Genomic DNA, 7,804 nt, shown 5'->3' on the forward strand with positions numbered 1-7,804 from the left:
TGGGGTGGGTTTTGAGGTCCCTTCCAACTCAAACCACTCCATAGTTCTGTGATACTAAATTAGGAGGCACTGTTGACTGCAACGGTAGAGAGGCCTTGCAGAAAGATCTTGATAAACCAGAAGGCTGGGCAATCACCAACAATACAAAATTTAAAAAGAGCAAGTGACGTATTCTGTACCCTGGGATTTGTACAGACTGGGGGACAAGAGCCCCCAAACCATTCTATGATTCTATGACCTGGAAGGTAGCTCCAGACCACCTGTTATCAGTGAAAGGCTCTGACAGGCTTCTCCATGAGCCTCTATAGATTCTTTTTAGGCAGCTCTTTAACTTCCCTTTTTAATGCTGTTTTCAGAGCCATTTAAAAAAAAAACAAAAACACGATTTTCACAAAACTGGCTTATCTTCTCCCTGACTGCAAGAGGGTTCGCTTTCAGCACACTACAGCCGCTGCCACAGGCTGGATCCGCCGCGTGTGCCCCCCGACTGCCCGCCCCGCTCGGGGCTTGCTCCGAGGAGCCGCCAGCGCCGCAGCCCCGGCTCCTCGCCTAAAATGGCGGCCAGCAGCACCGGCGGCCTGGCGCGGCTCGGCGACGGCCGGCAGGTAACGGGCCGCGGGCAGAACCCGGGCCCCGCCGCAACGCTGCTGCCGCCCGCCCCTCTCCGCCTCCGGGGCCGGCCCCGCCCGGCCGCGGCGCCCCCGGCCCGGCCCTCGGGGTGGGTAAAATGGCGGCGGCGCGGCCCGGGGCTGGGCGGCCCGCAGGGGGCTGAGCGCCTGCTGCTGCTCCGGCCTCGGCGCCGCGGCCTCGGGGCTCCGCCCGCCCGCCCGCAGGGGGTGCTCCGGCTGCCCTGGGGTGCTCCGGCTGCCCTGGGGTGCTGCCCTTCCCTTGTGAAGTGGCGCCGAGATGAAAGGTGTCCTGGTGCGCTCCTTCCCGGTGTCTTCATTTTTCGTGTTTCTTTTCTTCCTGTAGGGTCTCGCGTTGTTTTCTGATTTCTGCTTGCTCTTCGCACCGCCTTCTTTGCTCTTTCCTGTTGCTTTCTCTTCTCAGGTCTCAGCCACCAGCCCTGTGTTATCTCCTGGCTCCCCGCTGCCCCTTCCAACAAATGCCCTGGCGTTGCCCCCAGGGTGTTGCTTACCTAATGCCCTGCTTTACTCTCCTTTTGGTTTGTGGTCCAACACGGTGATCTCATTAGGCACGCTTGAGGGCTCCTGTGTTGCTCTGCTGTCAGCATCCTTCCCAGGAATACTTTCTGGTTTTTGTTTGTGGAGTTTCTCTGTGCTCACTGTTTCTGGTATGCTGTGGCTCTGATGAACTCTGTGCTTTCAACTTTGCTCTTGAAGGTGATTTCCTCCCCAGGGATCTGGCCTCATAATATCAGTTCTTCATCGTGCTTCATCCTCTTCAGAAGCTCCTTCTGCTGGTCGCTTGCAGAAGGATGGATTTGTATCTGGTGTTTCGCTCCCATAGCAGTTACCTTCGTTGTGGTTAATTGTGATGTCTCATTTTGTTCTGCCTGTGTTGCTTTGTGAATTATATCACCTGGGGTACATTTGGCTCTGTCTTGCACTGCTGTAAGATCACTCCCTTGTAAGCTTTCAGGGAACTGTGGGAGAACTTTGTGGCCTTCCTTGGGTCAGCACAGAACACACTGCATTGAGCTTCGCACAGCACGCAGTAGGCATGATGGCCGGCGCACTTGTTAGTTCACGTTTCCGTGTGCTGAGCTTCTCCAGTTAAACCACGCTTAATCACTTGTGGACAGATTTAGATAAGTTACAATATAACTTACAATAAATGCAGTTATAAGCTTTTAATGAAGCTGATTTTTCTCTGCCACTTTAATTTTCATGTATGCATGAATAGCCTTTGTAAGCCCCCCCATTTGTTGAGCAGTAGTCACGCTATTTATTAGCCTAGCTTTTGAAGTCTTGTCCTATACAGTTTAGTAGACAATAAGATCCTTCCACAGTGAAATAAAGTGGAGGGAAGCTAAATGGAAGCTTTCTGGTTGCCAGTAATCATCTTTATTCCATGCTCATTATTTATGAAGCTTGTGGTTGCGTATAGTTTCATACTGGCTGTGAATAGTATCTACTGAAATTATTTAAGCTGATGCAGTGCTTATTTGTAGCATAGTTCTGTTTGTGTAGTGATCTGTTAATTTTCTATTGCAATTCAAATCTAAAAGTATAACAGTTTTTATTGTTAATCATACTGCATATGTCAGACTAAACAGAGAAGCTTGTGTCTGGGAAGTACATGGAATACTTTTTGACAAATCTGTTTATGTGTTTAAATTTTGGCACTTCAGATCCCTTCTTAAATCACAGTAACTTGCTGGTAGCGTGCTTTCGTGTGCTCAATCTCTGGTGTATACGAGTAAAGGACGAAGGGTTTTTGTAGAAGAATATATCACTACTGCGTATTGCTTACTAGCCATGGCCCGTGCCTGACCTCATTGCATCCTGTAACCTTGCTTAGCCTAGAAAGTTAGGCTGAGCTTACTGACCACGTTCTGTAGTCTCAGCTGGTGTGAAAATGACTTTAAATTTGTCATTAAGGCAATATTAACTACGTTTCTTATCTTCCAGTCCTTGAAACTTCATGATGATGTTAAGCAATAATAAAACGCACGGCAAACATTCTGTTTATATTGTTTCTGTTTCCCCAAAGACCTGGGGGAAAACACCCATTTTTTGTGTATTTTGGAGCATTTGGCAAAACATACTGCTGCAGCGGCCGTGTGTGAACTTGTAGTAGGGAGTTATGAAGAGCTCGATAGGTGCTTTAAGAATGGTTATTTGAGAATAGTGTCTTATTCCTGAGATTAAGTATTTGTTGCCACAAAAACAAATACATAGGAATAGATCTACTGACCTGTTCTTACATCGTTCAGATGTGTACAGTGATATAACTGCCTTACTGAAACCATAAGTTTGGTTTGCATGCATCAGCAATGGAAAGCCCATTGATACTGCTGCCAAACTAAAACTATTTGGACTAGCACCAACAGTAATAACATAGCATGCTGTGCGTTTAATGTCTGACATGAATGTTTCCCTTCACTGACAGAAGTTTATAATTTCCAGAGCATGTATTCCTGATGGTCTTAATATGGAAAATGTGGTGATATGAACACCCTAATGGCTAAGGCATCTCCCAGGTTTTCTGAAGTAATTGGTTGGCTTGAACATTTATCACACTGTCTCTTACCACCACCATGGAAGCAATAAAGCACTACAGAATTACTGTGTTATCAGACTTTGAGTGTCTTTGTACTTCAAGGATATATTTCAAAATTCTCGGAGAGACTGTAAAGGGACAGGGTTTTATGGAGGAAGGCGTGATTGTACCTGTTCTTGTAAGTGAAAGTTTGAAACATCGAAGCCTGGTTGGATCTGGTGTGGTAGTAACATGAGTTGCTACAGGGACCAAGTTTGGAGGAAGCTTAAGCAACAAATTAGATCAGAATCCTAGCTAAGAACAATGTAATTGTTGAGCTAAGCATACCAGTTTGCGACAAATACTTGGCAAAGCAACCTGTAGTCTTGATCGGCTTTTATCCCCAAACATATCTTGAAAATGCAAAAGGAGATAAGTGCTTTAGATAATCCTTTCACTTAATACGTTATACAGTGACGTGCAAGATCTGTCTGTGGAGATTGTCCGTCAGTTAACTAATCAAAGTGCCAGCAGATGTGTGGCTATCCGGTTGTGTGTCTGACAGTTGTTATTTATTTGTTTTCTGGTATGACATGTATCGTTAGCATAGTAACAACCCAAGCCCTGTCTTGCAAAAATTTCTCTCAAGAACATCTTAAAGATGATGAAAAGTACTGGAGTCAAAACTGACCTGGGGAAAATTCACATGCGGTCTCCGTTCAGGCGTGTCTGAACATCATGTGCGAGCACTCAGGTATGACCGAAAACAATTCAAAACGGCCCCAGGCATATCAAGTGTGGCCTTCAGACAGCATCGTTACAGCCCAGTATGGAGGCTGAAATGTCTGCCCTATCCTCCTTAGCCAACCCTGCTGAGTCCACTGCAGCACGCAGACATTAAGCTGTCTTGTGTGAGCTGGAAGTTAGTTGTCCTGTGCTACAGCCTGCTCTGTTCTAGCACGACCTCTCATGTTTTAATCAAAGTTCAGCAATAGATGTAGGTGTCACGTCTACTGCCTGTATGATACTGAATCTTTTCCCACACTACAGTTTAAACTGAGTGAGCAGTAAGCTCCCGAAGAAAGGAGGTCTCTCTTCTGTGAAATAATGTTTTAGGATCTGATAGCAAGAACAAGTGTTTTCCCTACTTTACAGGTTAAGATTGTGTATTCAGTGCATTTTAGATTTGCTAGTTAACTACCTCTAAGATAATGTTTTAAAATATCTCTTATGAACAGTACTGTATACCGAAGTCTTTGTGACTAAATAATTTGTTTGATAAAAGTTACGATACATTCACCTATAGCATTACTTAATTTTTTTTTAACTTTTAAGTGTTCACCTGTAGTCTAGAAGATGCCTCCACTTCAATGTTTTAGCTTGTTTCAAGAGCTCAATCTGATAATAAACTGAAATAAAGGCCATGATGTAGATCCAGCTTTCTTTTTTTTTTAATGGCAAATACTAATTCTGGTGAGGATGAGAAGCTGTTAGGCTTTGAAGACTTAGGTATGATGCTTTTGAGTTTACAGAATTAAGTATATGAATTCTTTTGCTTTTCTCTTTCCCTCCCTTATTCTTCAGTATCTTTTGAAATCTCTTTACAAAGGCTGATGATTCTAGTTTCTGTCTTCAACGCTTTTTTTGCTGAATGGAGATGAATGCTTGTAGTTATTCTAGTAATACTAGTATCCAAGCTTAAAATGTCTCCAATTTAAATGTAAACTATTACCTATGACTTTCCATTTTAATAGTTTATGGAGTTAGAAAAAGTAAATAAATTTGTTACCCTAACTTCACCTGTGAAGTTAAATACCTAAGCATGGAAACAACTGGCATGATAAATTATACCCTTTGCAATTTTTGACTTTTTAAAAATAAAATCTCTATTTGGATATTGAAGGGAACCACGGCTTCAGAATAATACATGCACTTGCAATGTAATGGAGGTACAGCAAGAGAAGGGATGATCTTTTAGTTTCCTACCTTCCTTGGTAAGGAGATGAAGTGTATGTTCTGAAAAGGCTTTAACAGCAAGTTCTTATGTCCATTTTCCTCATGCAATTGAATAGCGTCACTTCAAGTAACTTGCTCTGTTAGCTGTTACGACACATGAACCAAATGAACTTTTTCCTCTCTTCAGTTTTATATCTCTATGGTCTAAGCTTCCCCACTGCGATAAACTAATATACAGAGCTGTATGCAGAATACTGCCTTGTGTGGCTCATGCTTCAATTTATATCTTGTAGCAAACTAAAACTTATGAATACAGAAACAGGATAATCAACTTAAGGACATACAAAAAGATAACTTACTTACTTTTTAAATCAAGTTTACAATAAAACTTGCAAGGTAGATATCGAAGAGTTATATTTTTCATGAGAGAACAGCATCAGCTATGGTAACTCATGGGGCCTGAGTTACTGCTGCTTTGTCCATGTAGACAAAGGAAAGGAGCAGCTTTTATTGTGATCGAAGGAATAACTACAGAAATCCCGCATTGACTTGTTAACTAATAAAATAGCGTTGGGCTTGTCATACTGGGCAGAAGCCCTTTGGCAGTTTTGAGTGATATTAATCCTTAGTTACTACGAAGTCAACAGCTATTTGTTTACTGATCGGCATATTCACATTTTTCATGTGACTATATCTTCGCTCTGCTTCTAATCGGTCATGGCCTTAATTTTATAACACAGACCCGAAGTGCAGCATTACTCGGTCTTCATAAGCTGACTGGCCTGTTGGGTGGTGTTAAAATGTGGTAGCAGTAGATTCTGTGCATGGAAGCTGGGTCTGCTAAATAAAACTTCGGGGGGTTTTGTTGTTGTTTCACAGTGCTCAGCCAGCCACACTTTAATCACATGCAACCAGTGGAGCGAGCTATAGCGTGCAGCGATGTCCTGCATTGGCACCTCTCGTACTCATAGCACAGACTGTCAGGCCGCTTACAGCCTTTGCCTCTGGACTCTATCAGACACAGTCAGGGCAGGACTATGGTTGAGGATGTGCTTAGTAGAAAATCATTCCCCAGCCTGTCAAAACACCAAACTTTCAGGATTTAATACCTGGGAGTTTTTAGTTGGTAACCTGTATTCACAGTATTTGTTTATCGAAATTACACAGTCGAGACAGTAATGTTTAAGGTTCTTTATTCTCCATGTGTCTAGTCTCTAATTGAAAAGACTTGGTCGTCACTACCTTCAGTTTTCTTCATGCCCACGCACTTCGTTTCAGCACTTAAATGTTGATTTCAGGTAACAGGGTAATGAAAAGAAAACCCAGCTCTTGAGCATCCTCTGCCACACAGCAGTTTAATGGAACTTTAATTTTACCTCTGAATATTCCTCCTCAGGTAACTGGAAGTACTAGGCAGTGCATCAGGACTAATAAAGCTGAGCTTCGGGTCTATGCTCATGCAAATAATTCTCAAGTTAGTCTTGTCAGCAGCACTGCATCTCAGGCAGTGACTGCATGGTGTGTGCGCATACCAAATTATGGATGTGTTTCTGAGCTTTCAGCACCTACATTTATTTCCTGGATTCCAGGCAGGATTTTTGATCCTTTTGGGAGGAGTTGGTTGCAGTCATCAGTGGCTATTAGTCGGCCAGGTAGAGCAGATAGAACGTACCTGTTCGCGATAAAGATTCAGGCTGCATCAGGAAAAAAAGGATGTGCCCTCGTATTTCTGAGGTGGCCTGTAGGCGGTAAGTGCTCCAGATGAATTAAAATAGGAATTTTCTGTTTGACACAGTATCAACATATTAAGATCTTACAACTTTTTTTCTTACTCATAGTAAAGTGTCAGTTTTGGAGTGTATTGAACTCTAACCTCTATGATTTATTAGCAGAAATTATTACTACATCCCAAGAGGTTACTTTTGTCTCTTTGGTACTCAGAACTTGTTTTGCTGGCATATTTGTTCCTTGACTCTGGACCGCATTTAATTTTGAGACTTAGGCTGAATTTGCAGACCTGTTTCTTAAAGGGAGCTTTTTTGTAACTATAAAGTGAGCATGTATAATATAGGAATTCAGTCTAAAATCGTATAATCTCTGCAGTACTGTTTCTGCAGTAGTTTGTCAGAATCTTTTTATTGTTCCTACCTTGCTGAGACTGCTACCAGAGAGCAAAGTGCAGCTGATATCAGCATTTCCTAGGGACTTTTGTCTCACTAGAGTATTCTGTTCTCATGCTTTAAAGATAATGAAGTGAGTCATTGTCTTTACATCTCATGTGATTTATTATAGACATATCTCTCTAATGCTTTCTGAGAAAAAAACAGATCTTTTGTTCAAACTGGTGGCTTTGAACTAGTAGGCTGGTTGAGAGTTTGCTTAACTAGGGATTTGCTTTGATTTATTTTTTTAATCTATATACTGAGAACGCTTCAGCAGACAATGGAGCTCACAGGAGCTTTTTGGTGATTTATTTTTATAGGTATACTGCTTTGGCATCAAGGAAGAATAGATTCATCAGCACCTTTTAATCTACATAGATATGTCAGTGGTTCTATTTTCCTCCTGAAAAAGACTTAGCTGCACTGGATGCAGGTTGGTTGCTCTGATGGAGTAGTAGACTGGGCACCTTGAAGAAAAAGGTCAACTTCTGAAGCTTTGAGAGTATAGCAAACTTCCTAGG

This window comes from Anser anser (genome assembly GCF_964211835.1).
Source record: "Anser anser genome assembly, chromosome: 25".
Classification (NCBI taxonomy): domain Eukaryota; kingdom Metazoa; phylum Chordata; class Aves; order Anseriformes; family Anatidae; genus Anser; species Anser anser.